Here is a 20,286-nt window from a genome sequence, read left to right on the forward strand (position 1 = left end):
TCATTGTCAGGTGCCAGATTCCAACTGGTTCTGAAAGTAACTGTATGGCTTTTCTTTCCATATTCCTTGAGCTAAATTTCTACTACTTATTTGAAGGTTATTTAATATAGCTCATACATTTAAAATAAAACCACCAGGTAAAATGAGTTCCAGCTTAGTATGAAGAGGCTGTTAGCAAATTAGCATTACATATACAGATGGATGTGGCTCAACAACACTGATTCAGACAAAAGAAACAATGACTTGAACTGACATGTATCACCATGACTCAGACTCTAATGTATCTGTGAATAAATCCATATTTCAGCATATTATCCAATTGCATTCACTACCTGTAGAAGGGGTTCTATCAGGAATCCCCATACTACTGTTTGAGAAAACAAAAGTCTGCTGTTAACTAGGTAATCAACTGGAAGGCATTTTAGCACATTAGGAACAACTGAAAAGTAATACTAATAAATGCAAACTATATCACTTTGAAAAGGGACACCCTGAATATCACTTTTCAATATTTGAAAATTTGAATTTTGGGTGACATACATTAAGAGGGAAAAAAAAAATCTTACACACACACAAATTCTAACATCCACCGATGTGTACATATTGATCTTTGTGTTGAGAGAATCTGAAGCAGAGTATTTTGGTGAACTCGAGACAGCTCTTTTGACCATATGAACATGCTGATGAAACTATTTAGATTTAATCTGTGTGAAATATAACCACACCAGTACTGCTTTGTACTATCGGTGACACAAGTAAAGAGCAGCCCTCATCTTCCCCTAAACATAGATGACCACCCATTCCTCAGGTTCTCCCAGACTGGGCCTCACTAAGGCTGAACAACATGGTCAGAGGAACCTCACACAGGAGCCAGAGCAACAGGAGGGATGAGGCCAGACTGTCAACTCCAAGGCTCAGAGATTGCCTGGGGGACCAGGATATTATGACATTGGGGACAGACTGAAGCTGTCAACTGTGAACATTAGGCAGGAATAAACATAAGAGGCTGAAAACAATATGGCTGAACTTGTAGGGGGAAGGAGTCTCTGGGGTCAAAACAGTTATGCCAAAAGGACTAAGTCACAATGGCATGTATCTAAAAATTATTAAAAGGAATGTTTACAAGTATATTAATATATGTTTCTAATCTTATTAGCAACATCCTTTTTTATAATGTCATCTTCTCCAAGCTAAAGTAGCCATAGAGAACCTAAGACAGTACCTAATACATGAGCAATTAGTTCTTAAATTAAAAAAAAAACTCGCAATGATTTCATGCATTTCACTGAAATCTATTGCCTGGATAAATCTCATCTAAAGGACCTATCTAGTATCCCTTTTCCCTCAGTCTTTTCTGGTCTCCTCTGTTGACTGACTCTAACCCCTATGTAATTCCAGCCATTTCTAAAGCCCCATATGTAATAATAAAAAGGGAGTAGAAATGAAGCCAAATTACCCCCAAATAATCCATGTCTAATATACAGGACAAATGCACCCTAAACCCCCGAAGTCAAAAAAAAGAAGCTTTAAAATTCAACCTAAATTCAGCTGTTGCAGGTAAAACTAAAAATTTTATTAAATTACTTTATAATTTCTAAAATCAACAGTCACAGTGTAGAAACGCTAAATCTGTTATTGCAGGCAAAATACTGAAGTGCTCACTTTGTCATTTTCAGGAAAGGATACATATAATAAATATAACAATATATACCTAATTAATCACAATAAAATATCCTTGAAACATGAATAACTTTATTCTGATTTTCAAATATTTACTATAATATATTTAGATAAAGACTTCTGGTGAAAAATATTCACAGCTACTATATATAAATCAAAACAGCCCTCAGTGGAAAAAAATGGTACTTTGATTAATAACGAACCTTGAAGCTCCAAGGATTTAAAATAATTTCTCCTGATCACATAGCTAATAACTCAAGTTCAAAACCAAGTTCAAATGTGTTTGACTCTAAAATTATGCTCTTTGGGATTCCCTGGTGGCGCAGTGGTTAAGAATCCGCCTGCCAATGCAGGGGACATGGGTTTGAGCCCTGGCCTGGGAAAATCCCACATGCTGCAGAGCAACAAAGCCCGTGTGCCACAACTACTGAGCCTGCCCTCTAGAGCCCGCGAGCCACAACTACTGAAGCCCGCGTGCCTAGAGCCCATGCTCCTCAACAAGAGAAGCCACTGCAATGAGAAGCCCGCGCACTGCAACAAAGAGTAGCCCCTGCTCGCCGCAACTAGAGAAAGCCCGCCCGCAGCAACGATGACCCAACACTGCCAAAAGTAAGTAAATAAATAAATAAAAATTTTTAAATAAATAAATAAAATAAAATTATGCTTTTCCCACTGTGGACAATGAAGATGTGACAGCTGCATCTTGGTCTCAGGGTCAGTGGTTAGGAATACATCAAGATAAGTACTGTCATCCTTTGTTTAGTATTTTTTCATCAACATTTTCTTCCTAATATGTCAATATTCACATTTTGAACACAGCCAACTTGTACTTAAGTCTACAATGAAACACTCTCAAATAGGGAATTGAAATTGTCAAAAAACTGCTTGCCAGGAAAGCACATACATTTCCCAAGTTTCAGTTCCATGTTATACCTCCCATCAATTCCAATTTTTAAAAAAATTCTGAAAAAGAATATATATATATGTATAACTGAATCACTCTGCTATATACCTGCAACACTGTAAATCAACTATACTTCAATAAAAAAAATTCTGACATAATCAAATAAATTTCTCAAATTAAATGTTTTGTTCATATCCAAAATGATTTGTATTTGAGTTTCTTGATATATTTACTTTTGGCCAAATCTGACTTCCCAAAGTAAAAAATAAAGCATTATTTCAAAGGTTCAAGGGACTTAAGCCTACCAGCATCCAATGGTCTGCAGTAAAAAATAAAAACTCATCCTTTTATCAATAATATTTAATAGTTTTATGCCTAAGCCCTAAGAATTCTGGATGATACTGAGTATATATGTAAATTGGCAAGGTGGAGATGATCATGAGAATCTAGCAAGTGATAGACAGGGCAGCCTACCACTTGATGAAACCATTCAGGATGTGTTTGCCAAACAAGAAGGGATGGTAGGATCATGCACTGCTACTGTAAAATATCTTCTCTTCCTAATTTTAGTCTTTATCCTCTACCTCACAACTGCCACACACTCACATACCCAGAATAAGAAAAATTAACTCCACCTTCTAGAAGGAAACTTTCTTCCCTTTATTTTTAGGACATCTGTTCTGCATGGCTGTGACGGTGCCGTTGAACCACCCTTCTTCACCAGATTACATGTGAGGATTTGAATAGATGAACACTGGAGGGAACCAGCCCAGAGCACTCACTTGAATTGTCCTTTAGCTTTTCAGGCAGTTCAAGTGCCTTTGAAAAGAGCAGGAATAAAAAGTGACTGCTGATTAAGCAGAGGTTGACATGGGAATAGGTTTGTCGATTGTTTGAAAGTCACACTGCATAGACTACAACTTTTAAAATGTAAATGCATGACACAAATACTGCACGACACAAAAGGATGAAAATGACTGAGATAACCACAAAGGACAGCTAAAGTTTTATTCTAGCAATAAAGAAAGATATATATCTGGTGTCAGAGAAAGATCATTTGAAGTATTTGGTAGGTGTTACCTTCAATTTAAAAATCTAAAATTAGTTTTAGTTCCTATAAAAATAGTTTCTTAGGTATTTTCAATTTCTAGACAAGATTTCCAAATATTTGCTTTGTCAGTTTAGTTTCCCTAAATAATTTTGAACAGGATAGAATGAAATACTATCTACTAAAAAAATCAGCTTTTCTGGTAGTTGATCAGTTCAATTTCCAGATGAAACAATACTCAAATTGTACATAATTCCATGCTGACCAATTTGATCAGAAGCCTCTCCCATACAATTTGGGGAACAGACACAAAGAAGCAGCTTTCTTGTTGGATAGGAAAGGAAAGGATTCATTACTAGTTGTCCAGTTGTCCTTTGATCAAGGTTGATTTTAGTCACTGTTTTACCTCTAATTATGTTAATGGAAGAAGTAAATAATGGCCTCAACCCTAGTGGAAAAAAATTTAGTGACTTCTTTCTTCAATCAACCAAAATAGTAACCAAAGAAGTCATGAAAATGAAAGTATTAACATAATCACAATTTATATTTTAAAATTAAAATACTTCTAGAAATAAAATACAGATAAATGAAAGAAAAGGAAGTAGAGTGAAATATTAAATGTATAGCAATCTAAAGGAGGAAAGACTACTTTAAACCCTACCTCAGAATTCCTCATTTTCAAATTGCCCTAAAAATAGCTTTCACTGTTGCCTAACTAGGCATATCTCCTGAATTTAAATTTTAGGGGAAAAAGGAAATAAGATAGATCTCCATAATCCAGATATCTGCAGCCCCTAGACCATTCTCACATGTTATTTATATTTTAGAAATAAATCAAATCAAAAATAGAATGCATTTTTTTTAAAAGAATCATAAAAGCATTAACCAGCAGTATAGAATGAATTGAATTATTTCTCAGGCAAGCTAAAGGAGGGATCTATATTGCACAACTCATTACAAATAACCTTAAACTTCTGTATTAGGCATTTCTGTGTTTCAAATTTCCATCATGGCCAGGCTAACCAGTTTTTCTTTTTTTACTACCCTCCTCACAACACCCATATAGCAGCTGTTTCTCCCTCTTCCATGTTTCTCCCATGAACTTCAAATCCCTAACTGTCTAGGTCCTCTGCACCAGCTACTTACCCACTCAAAGTCATAACTGGACTCAATGAAACAAGATGCCTTCTAGATAACAACCCAAACCCTGAGAAGGCTTTTTTTTTTTTAACATCTTTATTGGAGTATAATTGCTTTACAATGGTGTGTTAGTTTCTGCTTTATAACAAAGTGAATCAGTTATACATATACATATGTTCCCATATCTCTTCCCTCTTGCGTCTCCCTCCCTCCCACCCTCCCTGTCCCACCCCTCTAAGGTGGTCACAAACCACCTAGCTGATCTCCCTGTGCTATGTGGCTGCTTCCCACTAGCTATCTATTTTACATTTGGCAGTGTATATATGTCCATGCCACTCTCTCACTTCGTCCCAGCTTACCCTTCCCCCTCCCCATATCCTCAAGTCCATGCTCTAGTAGGTCTGTGTCTTTATTCCCATCTGACCCCTAGGTACTTTTTTTTTTCCTTAGATTCCGTATATATGTGTTAGCATACGGCATTTGTTTTTCTCTTTCTGACTTACTTCAAAAAATATGGAACGCTTCACGAATTTGCGTGTCATCCTTGCACAGGGGCCATGCTAATCTTCTCTGTATCGTTCCAATTTTAGTATATGTGCTGCCGAAGCGAGCACCTGAGAAGGCATTTAAATAATCTTTGGTTATTTTCCCATGCCCCTTATAGTCTCATCTCTCTCTAGACATCTTCTAGATTAAATTATATAAACAAAAACGGTCAACAACAACAAAAAATGGTGAATGATTTTTTTTCCATCATTTTACAGAAGTTTGCAAACAGAGTTCTCATCTTTAAAATCAGTTGTAAAATATAACTGTAAAGATTATGATCAGAGACTCTTTATTTAAATGGGTATTTGGCTAAATCTCAGATAAATGGAGAAATCTAAATCAAAGGGGACTCAAATGTCTCTTCCCTATACCTCTTATATGTTGTCTCAAACATATTCCTCTCATTTTCAGTTCCTCAGGGAATTGAATCATGTCCTGAACAATTGAAAGAGAGGAGAATAATATATTCGTTAAAACAATGCTAGGTGCTACAAGTGATAAACACTGAAACCTCAAAGGCTTAGCAAAACAAGTATATTTCTTGCTCATGTCACCATCCCCCTGTGAATTTTCCTAGTTAAGATGCCTTCATCATGATCTTTCTGGCATCAAACCTCCTTTCATCTTGTGGCTGCATCCTCCTCTTCAGCCAATGGATGAGTAAAGAGATGCAGAGAAGACACATTTGCTTCTTACCCACACATCACTTTTACTCACATTCCACAGAGGGCAATTAGTCATATGTTCCCAGCTAGAATTAAGGTAAGGAGGGCTGAGGGTCAAGTTCCTGACGTGACAGCCGGTTCTCAGCAAAAAAATCTACACGATGGAAGAAAAGCATGAATCTTTAGTAGAAAGTTTGCCATCTCTTCTGCATAATAAGTATATGCATAGACACTGCAATGGTGGTGATTAAATAGATTCATTTTGCTCATATGGGTTGAAACAAACAATATATGGCTACAAGTCAGCAAATAAACAGCAGAAAAGGAACATTATTTGAAATAAGGATGTCATGGATCAAGTTAACCTACAATTAGAGAACAAAAATATGAAGACCCATCTGAGTGGTCCCAACTATAGTTACATAACAGTGAATGCTGCTTTTCACTAAAAATTGTATCTTGCATAATATTCAGTTTATACCACCCTTCTCACTGTTTCAATTCTTCACAGTTCATATCAGTGAAGAATTGGCCAGCTGTTTACTGGAAAGCATGTGGTGATATTACTGTTGGGGGGAGGGGGGGAGGGGGATAGAGAACACTTGCCTGGGTGGTGCTTATGTGCCAAACATTGTTATTTGTACTTCATATACAAACTCTTTTACCACAATCTCATAAACTAGGAATTATGTTAGCCCATTTCTCAAATGAGAAATCTGAAATTAACTGAAAATCAAAATTTCAAGATAATATAGTCTCTAAATGGCAAAGCTGGAATTTAAACTCAAGAAGTTTGGCTCCAGAGCCCAAGCTTTTAACCACTATAATATATACTCTCTCTCTCAAATGAACCAGTTTCATCTTTAAAACTAGCCTTTTCCCCTGAGGGCTCCATTTTCATTGGATCAAACGCAAACAGTGGCTATAAGAATTATCACACCTATAGTATCCGTACTTTTACCTACCTCTTTTAATAAAATCCTACTCCATTATTTCAACTCAATTCTTAATAATAAATTGATGTGTGAAAAAGAACAAAAACTGTTGCCATTATAGGTTTATATTAAGGAAAGAACCAGGTGTGGCAGAGGAGGAAGTGATGTTCTGAAAATAGAGGAAAGTTATTTATTTGCTGGAAATTATTACAATGAGAGGGGAAAGGCTTTCCAGACATCTCCTTTAGCAATCTCTAACTAATTTTTCTCATAGAAATTTTATAAAGTACAATTTTAAAAAGTTACAGTTTTTAATACATTTTTTCTCGACACAGAATAGAAGGGAGATTCTTCATCTGATAGAGTATCTACAAAATCTTACAGCAAGCAATACTTCATGCTGAAGTACTGAAAGCTTCCTTTCAAGATTAAGATCAATCATGTAAAATCTGTTATAACCATTTCTGTTCAGCTGAGGTCCTAGCTAGTGTAAAAAGGCAAGACACGGAAACAATAAGTTATATGGATGAAAAGGGAGAAATAAATCTACAATTATTATCTATTTCTACATGCTTTTCTGAGTAGAAACTTCAAGTCTTCAGAAAATGATAATTTAAAAGTAAGCTGAGCAATATATCTGAATATGACACAAACTAAAATGAACTGTATTTATACACAGCTAAAATAAAAAGTAGAAAATAAATTATTTTAAAAGGTATATTTTAGAATGGCATCAAAAAACATACGTCTGGGCTTCCCTGGTGGCGCAGTGGTTGAGAGTCCGCCTGCCGATGCAGGGGACACGGGTTCGTGCCCCGGTCCGGGAAGATCCCACATGCCGCGGAGCGGCTGGGCCCGTGAGCCGTGGCCGATGAGCCTGCGCTTCCCGAGCCTGTGCTCCGCAGCGGGCAGGGTCGCAGAGGTGAGAGGCCCGCGTACCGCAAAAAAAAAAAAAAAAAAAAAAACACCACCATACATCTAATGAAATATGTGCCAAAATTTTATACTGAAAATGTAGAAACATGAAAGATATCAAAGATGACCTAAATAAATGGAAGGCTATTTCATGTCTGTGAATTGAAAGTTCCAACAATGTAAATGTGTCAATTATGCACCAATTGAAATATAGATTCAATGCACTCCCAATCAAATCCCAACAGTTTTTTTCTTTTTTTAATGGAAATTGACAGGTTGGTGCTAAAATTTACATGTAAATGCAAAAGATTAAACCTATTTAAGGCAAACTGAAGAAGAAAAAAATCTGGAGGAGTTACATTATCAAATATAAAGCCCTATTATAAACTACATCAGTTAATAAAGTGTGGTTTGTTGCAAGAATAGACGAGCCACTGGAGCGTAACAGAGCTCAGAAAGGCCCACACACAGAAGTGGTGAACTTGTATTGTGTCAACATAGCTAAACTGGAGCTGTTTACCAGAATTTCCCTCCCTGCATATTTCCAAGTTGAGTGGGCCACAGAGGCATTTTGCAAGAGATCTGGAACCTGGTGGTGAAGCAGCAGGCACATTATTTTTTCATAAGGTCAGCACAAAGTACAGGTGCTGTTGCACCTCACCCACTGTCGCCTAAGTGGCAGCACACTCGGTGTGGGGCAGCAGCTGGGCCTGCAGCTCCCCCCACTCCCTCCTTCAGCTTTCCTGACACCTGGGCCAAGGGCATGTTAGCTCCATATGAAAGGCATTCACTTCTGCAGATCACCCATCTCTGTAGCTGAGGACGTGGAGGTAGAGGGAGACTGGCATGGGTTTCAGATCATCCTCACAGGATCCAAGTTCACGTGACTTTCCCCACTACATGTCCGTATTTCCTGAGTGCCTGCTCAGGATCAGAAACAGAAGCAGTAGCCTCATATAACTGTTTAACCAGCCTTCAAAATTGCATAAGGGCAAATCTATATAATACATCTTTACGTGTATGTATATCTTCTAGTGGTTCTGCTTCTCTGATTGAATCCTAATTGATGCTTCCTTGATTTATGACAACAGCAATACCATAGTGCAGTGAGAGAAAAATAAATTTTTTTCAGTAAGCTGTGCTAAATCATATGGATATCCTTATGGGGGAAGAAACAAATTTTGACTATCACAAATCAATTCCAAAGGGATTTTAGGTTTAAGTTAATATATATATATGCATATATATATACACATATATGTATATATATAACAACTGATAAATTGACCTATTTTAAAATTTAGTACTTTGGTTGCAAAAGACATTGTAAAGAGTCTAAATGCAAACAGCTTAGTAGGAAAAGGTAATTGCAACGTATATATCAAAGGACTTATATCCAGAACTTATAATGTAGCCCTACATAGCAATAAGAAAAAGGCAACACTGCAAAGGAAACATGGGCCAAAGAAATGAATGCACTCATCAAAAAGTAAATATTCAAATGTCCAAGAAGCATATGAAAGGGTGCTCGACTTTTTTAGACATCTGAAAAAAAAAATTGGAAACAACCCAACAGCTCATCACAGTACAATAAATAGTAATTTCTGGTGTATGAATACATGGAATTATATACAATAATGAAATCAAACAAACTACAACTACACATAACAAAATGGACACACAAACATCACATTGATTAAAAAACTCCAGCTAAAACAGAGTACATATTTAGTGATTCCATTTATATGAATTTCACAAACGAAGAGAAAATGAAGGGGCTAATCCTGAAAAAGGATACAAGTGAGCTTCTGGAGGGTTGTTAATATTATATTTCTTTACCTGATTACTGGTTACATGCATGTATTTCTAAAAATTCATCAAGGTATATACACTTAGGATTTATGTAATTTTATGTATGTATGTGGTACTTAAAAGTTTATGTTAAAAAATAATACCATTTATTAAGCATAATTACAGATCATTGCTTTGTCTAAGGTCAAACGCCTAGTGCTCTCAGAGCCAGGACAACATCAGTAGTCTGAGCCCACTGCCCATACTCTCAAACACTATGACATCCTGTCCCATCTAATTAATAACCAAAAGATTTTTTTCATGAGTAGAGACTCAATATCCATTATAAAACATAATTTCTTTAGAAATATCTGCTCCGTTTTCTAAGAAATCAACATAAAATAGAATTTAGAATAAAATCTGATCCTAAGTTGGGAACCACTGGCTTCAAAATTTTTTAATAGAGTTAAATATAGAATTACTGTTTAGGGCAACAAGATAGTAATAATAGCAAATACTAGGAGGAAACAAAATACATATTTTCAACCACAAAATTTGGAGTAGCCTAAAATGACATTTTCATAAGTTTCCTATTCTTTAAGTGTTGTCCAAGTAACAAATATATTTTATGCTATCTCACGATGGAAAAATATAGGGATTTGACTCAAAACACTGGATAAATCTGAAAGCTAAATGGTCACACACCAGATCAGCATTCCAAGAAACTTTGGAAATTAATGTGTTTAAGAATTCAAAGAGTGTTTTGGATTAAAGGAGATCACAGTTACTGATGTGTTGAGAGGTTCATTTGAGGTTTTTAGAAGATTTTGAGCCAAGTTTATTTTTTGAAAGTGTCTAAAAGCTTCCTTTCCTCTGAAACTCTGCTGAATCTTTCAAAAACATAACCATCGCCCAACTGAAAAATAAATGTCTCAGTATAAAAACAACTTATATTTCCTTCATTCATCCAATCATTCATTCAGCCATCTGTCAATCCCATTCTACCTGCCAGGTACTGTATTAAGAGCTGGACACAAAGGGATACACAAAACACAGGTGCTTGACATGAAGCACTTCCCAACTTAAGAAGATTAGCACTCTGACATAATATGAAGAGTTACAGCTGAAAACCAAAAGTGTTGAATACCATGATCTAAAACATAATTTCTTGAGAGGCACATTATCATAGTAGCTACCATTTATTGAGTGCTTGCTATGTGTCAAACATAGAAACAGATTCCAATAGATTAAGTGAAGTATCCAGTGTTGCCAAGCTAGCAAATCCAGCTTAAGCTGTGTGTGTTCACACCCCTTTATCTAGACTGTTCTACTAAATTAACCGTGAGATCCTCTAAAACATGGAATATGGTGGCTAGAAAACAACTTCCAAGTAGCTGCTAGAGATGATAACACAGGGATGTATATCTCAGTATGAGAATTACACTGTAGTTTTGACTAGAAAGAACTATCCTGTTTTATGATGTGGCTGTTTATCCTTCACATTCTCATTAAGTTCCTAGAGGACTATTTCACCTGGATTCATACCATCTAGATTTATGTATCGAGTCTAAAAGTTAAATGACTAATTTAATTCAAAATGTTACCTTTCAATAGAAAAAGCTTTCCACCATGCCCTGCTGTTCAATCAAACTGCATCCTGTGTCAGCATGTGGAACTGTGACTGTGCTCAGGTTTCCCGGCAGCCCGAGGTCAAGGCGGTCGGTAAGGAAGATCGTTCCCCTTCAGCTTTGGTCCACCCACCCCCATTCTGGGCTCTCGGGTGCCCCCATTTACAAGGCTGAATACCCAACAACAGAACCTCATTACCGCAGATGCAGCCCTTCACAAGGGGGCATGGGTCACATTAGCTCCTTTGTTCTGGGAACTTTCTAAAACATTCGGTCTCTTTCAATTTCCCCCATCTTTCTCCTTGGCGTGCCCTCCCTCTTCCTTCTGCAAATCCACCCTTTTCTGCCCTGATGCGCTTCCCCTATTGTGCTGCTTTCCCTGCAAAACAAAACTCAGCAAGTAGGCACTTAGTAAAAAATTCTAATGGTTGTTTGAGCTACATATGATGCCGTGCAAAGCAGATGGGAAATTCGCAACTGCCTCCTGCTAAGAGGACCACAGACATCTCTTGTCAGTGTCCTAACCGACACAATAGACCTTATTAAGATCTCTAGGTGCTGGAAAGACTACTCCAGAGGGACACTAGTATGGATTCTTACCATCCCGCGAGAGGACTACTCTCATGGATAAGTGGGGTACACACCATCGGCACAATATGACAAAGTTACAGAAGCATCTGCCTTCTCTGAATTCTTCACGCTGCTTCTTCTTGATGCGTGCATACGATTGATGGAGAGTTAAGCTCCTCTGATGATGTTGCTCTCAGGAGCCATCATAAAATCGAGCATGGCCTGTTTCCATGAGGCTTTTCCTACCTCACTTTTATACCACAGTCTTTTCTGATAGAAACTATAATATTTCTGCTTATGTATATGTGTATTCATGCTCCCCATCCTGCAACTTAATGTCATGAGCAGCCATTGTCATCAGTCCACCCCAGTGAGATCACCAAATCACACTGTGGGAATAACCTCTCAAAGATGGAAAAGAATTAAACATGCTCTTTAAAACATCAGAAAGGCAAAAAAAACTATGTTTAAATATAGTTACAATATCATGTGTCTACCTACACCAGCAATGCCTGCCTAAGTCTAAACTCCTGAGGAGCAGGACATTATATAAATAAGGAAACGTAGCAGCTAAACACAGGCTTGTGTCCAAGATACAGAAAAGTGAACACCTTAAATATGTAATGAAACAGCATAATTACTTGTTTCTCAGCCAGTATCTACTCTTGCATAGCTATCGCATGTTCCTAACTCAAATCTCCCTAGTGATACACAGAGAGAAATGAAATTAATTATTGGACGACAAGGATGAAAGATGAATTTGAGATTTTCAGAGGCAATTTTATTACTGTTTCTTTGCATTGTTAATTAATTGCTTGGTAGTCAATGATTTTCCTACTTAAAAAAATTAAGTTAGCAAAAATCTCTCAAATCTTGTGCTTTTTTTTTTTGTTTTCAAGAAAGAAAGTGATACATCTTAAATTTTCTTTAAAAAATACAGCATGGGCTCCAAACAAAGATCTCCCTTTGTTATTTTCTCCCATTCCCCAATTTATGTTCCAAATGTCCCTTATAACTTGATACATTTACATGTAAAGTAAATATTTGAAACTATTTTTATGTCATTTTAATAGGCATCAGTAAGTGGTCTTTGTGAAAAGATAATTTGAAAGAAAAGTCTCATAATGTTCCTCTTCATATAATACTTTCAGAGTTACATTAAACAGCTGAAAGCAGAAGATACTGAAGCTAAGAAAGTCTATGTAGTTACAATGAATAGAGAAGATGTAGCATATGTAACAGGGTTTGAACTATTTAGGGAGCAAAGTTTTTATCAGTTTCTTTCAAATGGCAAACTTAATTTGTGAGTAATTTTTGCTTTTCATGTACAACAAGTAATAATTTCCTGTACTTCTAGGCTGATCCTGAATATATTTGTAAAGTTTATATTCTGTGATGAGACAAACGTCCTGCTAAATCAGGATTTTCCTTCACACTTTCTGATGTTGGGTTGCCTTGATTGGACCAAAATAAATAAATAAATAAGGAGCTGTCGATCTGTTTTCTTTTCAGGTCTTCTTCTGTTCCTTTTGAAATTAGTTACAGCCTGCTTTTTGTAGCGTTGTAAGCAGCCTGACCTAATTTAATTACCGTGACTTGTGTGGTTTAAAGATAAATACTTTTATTCAGCCTGTCTACTTTGTGTATGTTTCCCTCCCTTTCATACAACCCTCTATATTTTAGCATTCAACACCCTTGTTACTTCTTTCTTTACTGGGCTAACACAGAGTTAGTTTTCATAGTGGTGACTATATTCACAAGTTTTCTTTGATGCCACGTTTGCTTTCTCCCTGCTTTGCTGTATCTGTGTCTGTGCCGGGAATTGTGGGCCTTTGTGGGATCCAGACTAAACATTCTTTGACTTGAATCACGGAGCATCACTACTGTATGTGTCTCTGGGCAGACCCAATTGCTCTAATTTAGAAACAGAAGGGGCAAAAAGGAGAGTGAAAGGAACATGGCAGGGACTTGGGGTTTAGAAACACTGTATTGAAAAATTTCAGTCCACAGAATGTACTACCAGGCCCAGGAAAACATTAGACATTCACTCAAGCTATTTAAAATGGAAAACCTGTTTCTGTTATTTCAGACTCACTGCAAGTCTTGTAAAGGGAACGCTTACCATTTTACTGGTGCTTTCTTCCTGAGTAAAGGAGCCATGCAGAAAGATTTTTCACAGTAAAAAGATGGCAAACTGTGGCTATGGAGCTACATGCTCTAATAAAAAGAACATCATTATAACAAGGGCAGTGAATAACCAGCATTGGGGTCTCACAAGGGAGTGTTTAGACTGATTGGAGTTAATCTATTAACCTCCTTGTGCTCATTTGATATGTACCATCCGAGAGAGCCTTTTATTTTTCACAGAAAGGAACATATGCTGAATACTTATGGGGAATAAAACCAAGTGTAAAATCAGATCTGAGTACTGAACAGATTGTGTCTTGCTACAGGTGTTGTGTAGCCCTTTGCCGGCCCCTACAGACCCTCCTCTTAAAAAAGGTTCCCACAGCACAGTGCCTTTGCAAATTGTCCCACAGAAAACGTGAATGGGGCCTATTCGGCCACATGCAACGCTATCTGAAATGGCACAAAAACCTGCTGTTCCACAAAACAGACCATTCTATTATTAAAAAAAAAAAAAAACTCAGAGAAAAAGAAATTCAAGAATGCTGTTACCCTTCACAAACTCTGGTTTGCTTGGGTACATGAAAAGAGATTTTTATCTTGCAAATGAAGTAAAAAAAAATAATTACGAAGACATCATTAAGAAAAAAGTTCTATTTGAACTGTACAAATAATATTGTATCTTAAACAAACAGAAGGAGGCTTTTTTGTAAATGCCAAAAGCCAAAACCCTGCAGAGTAGCAATGAAACAGTTTTCATTACCTCAGTTTTCACAATGCATCAAAATTGCCAAGAAAACTGTTTTCTGCCACATTGGTCTTTAGATAGTGACAAATCCCTTTAAACTAATCTTTAGCCAGATAATACTGAGCATAAATGTAATAAAACAATGCCAAAAGTCCCACCACAAGAGGTCACATTTTATACCAAATTAATTAGTATGTTCATGTCACATTTAATTTGGGGAAGCAGATATCTCTGCAGCATCTTAAGTAGTTTACGGTTAATAGTGAATTTTCCTCAACCCTCTATGACCTACAGCTTCTTTGTTCACTAGTCAAAGATGTAGAAAACTTGCTTTCTGAGTTAATAGCAGTGATGTGAATCACACAAAGTACAGCAGGATCCTGCTACCAACCAAAGATAGCAAATATTACCACCAAAGAAGGGGCTACTTTCTGGTGCTATAATCCCCTTGGACATAAAGGGAACAGAGACTACGTATATGGAATTCACAAAACTGCAGAAAGCAGCTTATACTTAGATAGAAGATACCAAGCTACATAAATTTTGAACTGCACACAGTTTGAGATAAAAGCACATGATTTTTGATGGTGACTACCAATCAATTCAAATTTAACTATGTAACTCAGCCAAAACTTAAATATTGATAAGCTATTACTTATTCATTAATTTTTCCAATTTGTGACAAACTTCAGAAGGTCTATCCACAGGTTTAAGATAATATATAGATAAATTAGCACTAGCACTACAAAAAAGAGAAGTAAATACAGGAAGATTAGAATAAAGATATCTTAATTATTGCTAGAATATACAGAAAGAGACTATAACTATCTCAACAAAATTCTTTCCCTGAAATTTATATGAAATACCATATAGGAGAATTCTAAAATAAAGATATGAAGGGTAAATTCTGAACTAATGCATATTAAAATATAACAAAGCTAGAGCAATTAAGTGTTCAGTATTGATTTAGAGATAAATGGTCTAAACAGTAAAAATAAAAATTAGTTCAAAAATAGAATCAACTATATATAAAACTTGGTTTATAAAAATTGGTAAAATTTCAAACAGTAGAAAAAATACATTATTCAATAAATGATATTGGGATAGCTGGCTAATCTTTGCGGAAAAAATAAATTGAATCCCTACATCACTCTCTTCAGCAAAATTAATTCCAGGTGGATAAAGAACTTAAAATCTAAAGAAAAGAGAAAATAACCCTTGAAACACAGGAAGAAAATGTGCATTTTAAAATAATCTTGGGCTCCCCTGGTGGCGCAGTGGTTAAGAATTTGCCTGCCAATGAAGGCGACGCGGGTTTGAGCCGTGGTCCGGAAGATCCCACATGCCGTGGAACAACAAAGCCCATGTGCCACAACTACTGAGCCTGTGCTCTAGAGCCCGCGAGCCACAACTACTGAGCCCATGTGCCACAACTACTGAAGCCCACATGCCTAGAGCCCGTGCTCCGCAACAAGAGAAGCCACCGCAGTGAGAAGCCCACGCACTGCAATGAAAAGTAGCCCCCACTCACCGCAACTAGAGAAACCCCGCGCGCAGCAACGAAGACCCAACCAGCCAAAAATAAATAAGATAAATAAATTTATTAAAAAAAAAATCTTGGCATGGGGAAATCCTTTTTAAGCAGGACTAAAAACCAGAAATACTAGAAAAGAATATTGATCATGGTGACCTCATAACTGTGAAATGCCATAAAGTTAAAACATATTTTAAAATTTAGGAGAAAATATTACAAAATAAATGGGGAAAAGGGAGGTTTTAATATCTGAAGCATACAAGAGCATTCGCAATAAGAAAAAGTGAATATTTCGGGGCTTCCCTGGTGGCGCAGTGGTTGGGGGTCTGCCTGCCGATGCAGGGGACATGGGTTCATGCCCCGGTCCGGGAGGGTCCCACATGCTGCAGAGCGGCTGGGCCCGTGAGCCATGGCCGCTGAGCCTGCACGTCCAGAGCCTGTGCTCTGAAATGGGAGAGGCTGCGGCGGTGAGAGGCCCGTGTACCGCGAAAAAAAAAAAAAAAAAAAAAAAGAAAAAGTGAATATTTCAAGAGAAAATTAAAGGAAGAACATCGTCAATTCAATTGATACAGCTAATAATAATAATTGATGAGTTACAAGCTCTGTGCTAAAGAAATTAGATGCATTATATTATTGAAATACCACAGAAAATGGATAAAATTAGCATGTACTATTATCCCAGTTTTGTAGATAAGAGAATTGAAGCTCAGAAAGTCCCGTATCCAAACATATAATTAAAGAGTAAAAGAGCAGAGACTTGATTTGCCAGACTCTTAAATCTGTGCTCTTAATTTTTGTTCAATAACTCCTCCCATAAATAAAGAAATATTTACTAAACTTGGATTCCCTGGTTCTCCATGTGAATTCCAAGGACCAGCAGCACTGGCATCACATGGGAATTTATTAGAAATGCAGAATCTGGGACTTCCCTGGTGGCACAGAGGTTGAGAATCTGCCTGCCAATGCAGGGGACATGGGTTCGAGCCCTGGTCCAGGAAGATCCCACATGCCACAGAGCAACTAAACTCGTGTGCCACAACTACTGAGCCCTTGTGCCAAAACTACTGAAGCCCACGCTCCTAGAGCCGGTGCTCTGCAAGAAGACGCCACTGCAATGCAAAGCCCCTGAACTGCAACGAAGAGTAGCCCCCGCTCACCACAACTAGAGAAAGCCCATGTGCAGCAACAAAGACCCAATGCAGCCAAAATAAATAAATTTTAAAAAGAAATGCAGAATCTAAGCCTCCATCCCAGATCTACTGAATCAGAATCTGCCTTTTAACAAGATTCCCATCGATTCTATGCACTTTCAACTTTGATAGGCACTGGTGCTATCACAGTTTGATAATCATTAACTGATAAAAATTAATCAAAAATACTTTAAAAATTATTTTTCACTGGTGTAGATGAAAAAGATCGTGAGTAGGGCAGGGAGAAGTGGGCGGCGGGAAGAGAAAAGCCACACAGTGAATGTGTAGTTAGAAATCCTTGGAAAGATTTTTGAATAATTTTGTCAATATGCAAAAAAATTTATTTTTTTATACAGCAGGTTCTTATTAGTTATCCACTTTATACATATTAGTGTATATATGTCAATCCCAATCCCAATATGTAACAAATTTTAAATGGGTTTGACTTTGCAATCTCACTTCTGAGAATTTACCCTGATTGGACAGAGTCCAAAGAGATATACTGTATTAGTTTCCTATCGTTGCTGTGACAAATTACTACAAACTTAATGGCTTAAAAGACAAATTTATTAAAAACACAAATTTATTATCTTACAGTTCTAGAGGTCAGAAGTCCTAAAATGGGTTTACAGAACTAAAATTAAGGTGTCAGCAGTGCTGCATTCTTTCTGGGGTCTCTAGGGTAGATCTATTTCTTTACCTTTTCCAGATTTTAGAGACTACCTGTGTTCCATTGCTCATGGCTCCTTCCTTCCATATTCAAAGCCAATAATGTAGCATCTTCAAATCTCTCTCTCTCTCTCCTCTGACATTAATGCTCCCATCTCCCTCTTATAAGCACTTGCGATTTCACTGTGCCACCTGGATAATCCAGGATAATCTCTCATCATAACAATCCTTAACATAGTCACATCTACAAAGTCCTGTTCCAGTATTAGGAAGTGGAAGTATCTGGAGGTCCATTATTCTTTCTACCACAGACAAAAGAGATTTTTCTTTTTGTAAATCACAATCTTATTTTAATAGTAAACAATTAAGGACAACATAGAATTCCATTCATACAGGAGACTGTAGTATTTTCATGTAAAGCAACACCACATGGCCATTAAACATGATGATTATCCCTATTTATTGAGGGAGTATTCCATATTTCGATGCTGGAAGAAAAATTTAGTTACAAAACAGTTCACAGTCACACAGAATCAGATAGATCTAAAGAGAGACAGAGAGATAGAGAAAAAAATGAAACTGGAAGTTTGTCCAATACATTAACAGTATTCATCTCTGAATAGAGAAACGTGTGGTGATTTCTACTTTCCCATTTATGCTTGTCTACATTATTTGATTTCCTTACAATGAGCATATGTTATTTTTGTCATAATATAAAATGAGAAATTTATTTTCGTTTACCATACATGTTTTACTAGACATCTAAGTATTCATGAATACTTTTTTTTAGACTAATTATTGGCAAGTTGACTTTGGAGCAATGAAACTTGACAGCCTGAAAAAGTACAATCAGCCTGTTCTGATTTGCTATTTCAATCTTAGGCTATATGCTATGCCAAGTGCCAGAATATATGAAAAGAAGTGATGGATTTAGCTTGAATGTGCAAAACACAAATAAAATCTAGTAATATTGTACTTAACTTCTGGCAACCAAGTTATAACCATGATTAAGTATTCTTACCTTCTTAGAGCACAATTACACTTAGGCCTTACTCACTTTTCTGCATAATATGCAAGACTGGATAAATACTCCTTAATTCCTCATGTGGGATTATAAACAGACGGGTAATATGATTTCTGTAGTAAGAAACCTATACTAGGCCCAAAAAGGCCTAGATACATTAGAAAACAAAATTACCCTGGCAGAAAAGCCTTGAGGGAATCTAACCTATGTAAAACATCTAACATGTAAAACATTTTAGAATGCATTTGAAATCTATGCAGAAGAGTTTAGAAGCAACCCAACCTTCTAATGGCCACCAGACATCTCAACTTAAATTAGGCCTGGACATTATGGTAAGTAGCCCATGGGATCATAATGAATTATAACAGTATACTCTCATCTAGAAAACTGATTTAACATTAAATATCAAATAGGTTTCTTTGCAGATTAAATGAGATACAACATGCAAAGCACCTAGTATGGTGGATAGTACAGAATTGGTGCTTATTAAATATCAGTTCTCTTTTTTTATCCATCATTTGTTATTTACAGAGAAGTATGTTCACTGAATTACTATCCTTTGAACTGGAGACATATGAATATTGAATATCTAGACTAAAAATTTCAAACAGGATTAGGGGACATAAAACATTTGTACCAAAGGGTTATTAGAAGTCAGTTGCTTAGCTAGTAAATTATATTAGTATCATTATTGTTGCAAGCCAAATGTTTGCTATTCCTTGTCCCCTGGCACTTGTACTATAAGCAGTCTGTAGACAGACGGGGTTGGGGGTAGGGACATTCTCATTGGTCTAAGAGCAAAACACAATTTTACCCGTCCATTACGAATATGAATTACCTCCCACAAGGGGGTTTCGATAAAGCAGGAGAATATTAATTTTAGGTGGAGACCTTAGCACATAAGAAGGACTTGGAGATATTAAAAAAATCAAGCGGCTCTGTTCAATTAGATATTTTAGTGATTCCAGGGGATGGCATTACGGCTTTCAAGATGTGGTGGAGGCATCACACGTGATACATAGAAAAGTGCCTCCCACAAGTCCTTAAGAATGACATTAGCCAATCTTATTTTCCATGGGCTAGGCTCCTTGCTCAGCACTTTACTTGCAATATCTCACTTGATGCACGTATGAACCCCATGAGATACAGACTATTATTAACTGAACTTT

At 36.7% G+C, this 20,286-nt stretch overlaps 1 long non-coding RNA gene and 1 other non-coding gene across 2 annotated transcripts in view; both read right to left on the reverse strand.

The window, feature by feature from the left end:
- The window catches only part of LOC141278750 (uncharacterized), a 513,626-nt gene that overhangs the window by 422,424 nt on the left and 70,916 nt on the right, over nt 1-20,286 (reverse strand). The window lies entirely within an intron of this gene.
- Nucleotides 5,280-5,386, reverse strand: LOC117312507 (U6 spliceosomal RNA). Its single transcript, XR_004526831.1, has one exon. It is a non-coding gene; the product is annotated as a U6 spliceosomal RNA (small nuclear RNA).

Source organism: Tursiops truncatus, chromosome 5, assembly GCF_011762595.2.
Source record: "Tursiops truncatus isolate mTurTru1 chromosome 5, mTurTru1.mat.Y, whole genome shotgun sequence".
In the NCBI taxonomy this organism is placed as follows: Eukaryota; Metazoa; Chordata; class Mammalia; order Artiodactyla; family Delphinidae; genus Tursiops; species Tursiops truncatus.